The following is a 3,000-nucleotide window of genomic DNA, read 5'->3' on the forward strand; positions in this document are numbered from 1 at the left end:
CAGGAGGTTCATTCAAAACTTCTCTAAGACCGCCAAGCCACTTACCTCGCTTACAAAAAAGGGTGTACCATTCGAATGGATGGACAAGCAAGAAGTTGCATTCTAAAATCTAAAGCAAGCACTCTGCAGTGCCCCGGTACTATCGCTACCAGAGGGAACGGAAGATTTCATAGTCTACTATGACGCGTCAAATCAGGGTTTAGGTTGCGTTCTCATGCAGCGTGGATAGGTGATAGCTTATGCGTCCCGACAACTAAAGACACACGAAGTGAACTATACAACCCATGATCTGGAATTGGGAGCAGTGGTCTTCGCCCTGAAAATTTGGAGGCACTACCCTTATGGTACGAAGTGCACCAACTTCACGGACCACACGATTCTCTAGTACATCTTGAATGAAAAAGAGTTGAATATGAGGCAACAAAGATGGGTTGAACTATTAAACGATTATGAGTGTGAAATCAAGTACCACCCAGGCAAGGCTAACGTAGTAGCTGATGCCTTGAGTCGGAAAGAGTACTCTAATCGTCGTGTGAAAACTCTCACAACAACCATCCAATCTCACCTATCCACTTAGATCAAGGCAGCATAGTCAGATGCCTTGAAGGCGGAAAACAAAAGAAGCGAAGCGTTACGCGGAGTGGAGAAGAATCTCGAGGTGAAAGAGGGCGGAGTATATTATTTCATGAACCGTAATTGGGTCCCTAAACATGGAGGATTTAGGGAGGTAGTCATGAATGAAGCTCACAAGACACGATACTCCATCCATCCGGGTTCGGACAAAATGTACTTGGATATTAAACAACATTATTGGTGGCCTAACATGAAGGCAGAGATTGCCACCTATGTTAGCAGATCCCTTACTTGCTCCAAAGTAAAGGTAAAATACCAGATGCCCCGGAGTTATTACAGCAACCAGTAATTCCCGAGTGGAAGTGGGAAAGGATTACCATGGATTTTTTGACCATGTTACCCAAGTCGTCAGATGGATTGGACAATATATGGGTAATAGTCGACAGACTGACGAAATCCGCTCATTTCCTGCCAAAAAAAGAATCCTACAAGATGGAGAGATTGACAAGAATATACATTCGAGAAATTGTGAGATTTCACGGAAGGCTAGTGTCTATCATCTCTGATAGAGTTGGTAGATTCACTTCACGTTTTTGGCAATCACTTCAGAAAGCACTAGGAACCCATCTCGACATGAGCACTGCTTATCACCCACAAACGGATGGTCAAAGCGAACGAACCATTCAAACTCTTGAAGACATGCTTCGCTCATGTGTGATAGACTTTAGGAAGTCCTGGGATACCAACTTACCCTTAGCTGAATTCTCATACACCAACAGTTACCATTCGAGCATCAAAGTTGCTCCTGTCGAGGCACTGTATGGACGTAAGTGTAGATCACCATTGTGTTGGGCGGAGGTAGGTGACACCCAGCTAGCGAGAGAACTAACATCAGACAATACGTTAACGGGACCGGAGCTCATACGTGAAACCATGGAAAAGATAGTTCAAATCAGAGCTCGACTACAAGCATCACGCGACCGACAGAAGAGCTACACTGATAAACGGCGAAAGCCCTTGGAGTTTCAGGTCGGGGATCCAATGTTGTTAAAAGTTTCTCCCTGGAAAGGAGTTATTCATTTTGGAAAGCGGGGAAAATTGAATCCAGGATACATTGGACCTTTCGAGATTCTTGCCCGAATTGGTCCAGTAGCGTACAGACTGTAGCTACCCGCTGAGCTCAGCAGCCTACACCCCATGTTCCATGTTTCCAACCTAAAGAAGTGCTTATCCGATGAAACTCTCTTCATTCCCCTTAATGAAATTGGAATCAATGAGAATCTCCTGTTTGTGGAGGAACCAATCGAAATCATGGAAAGGGAGGTGAAGCGTACCAAGAAAAGTTGCATTCCGATTGTGAAGGTACGGTGGAACGCGAAGCGTGGGCCACAATTCACATGGGAACGCGAAGACCAGATGAAGCAGAAGTATCCTCACCTATTCTCGCATTCTCAAATCTAGCTTTCAAAATAATTTCGGGACGAAATTCCCTCTAACGGGGGATGATGTCACAACTAGGAAATTCGATGCCTTGTAAACATGGAACAATGATAACAAATGTGAACCAACAATGTGAAAGCATGTAAGATGCTTATTCAAAAACAACAAACTTCAATCAAAAACTTCATACAAGTACTACAAATAGTCAACAAAGAATTGGAAACCCTAAAAATCCCGGTTTAAGTCCATTCTGGACTAGGATTCCCTTATTGGACCCAATGGGCCAATAAGCTTTCAATTTGACTATCTTGGGCTTAGAACTCTTAAATGGGCTCTAATTGGACCCACTTCTATTTATTTTAATATTTTGGGCCATATTGGGCCTAGAACGAAATAAAATACTTTGATGGACCTCGTTGGGCCATAACTAACCTAATTAGCCCTAATGAGCCGAAAAAATCATTTCTTGAATTTTTTTTTGGGCCAAAAATCATCTAATTAAGCCATAATATGGAATAAACACCAAAGGCCCAAAATCTTCCTTCTCTTTCTCTAATTCTCGGCCCAACCTCAAAGCATGAAGAAAGGAGTGTTGACTTTTGTGCCACCTCATTTTTATTTGTTGGGTCTCCATGAATGCAACTCATACTTCCAAGCAAACATCTCATCAAGGTCTCTCTATTCCCCTCCCTTCTTCTCTCGGCCAAACACACACTCACACACACTCACAAAATTTATCTTCATTCTCTCAAACTCTCACTAGAACATCCTTACACTCTCCCTCAAAAATTTCGAGAATCACAAGGGCTAATAGGAAATCTCTTCTTAATATCACAAATCTAAGGTAAGTTGATGTTTGATCCATGCTTTAACTCGCTTCTTTTCATCAAAAATCATCTCTTAATCCATTCAAATTCATGATCTTGCATCTTAGAACACACTAAGTTCGAGATCCATCCAAGAAACTTGCTAGGGCCGAAAATAGCA

The sequence above is a fragment of the Lactuca serriola genome, chromosome 2 (assembly GCF_051521515.1).
Source record: "Lactuca serriola cultivar US96UC23 chromosome 2, Lser_US96UC23_V15, whole genome shotgun sequence".
Lineage (NCBI taxonomy): Eukaryota > Viridiplantae > Streptophyta > Magnoliopsida > Asterales > Asteraceae > Lactuca > Lactuca serriola.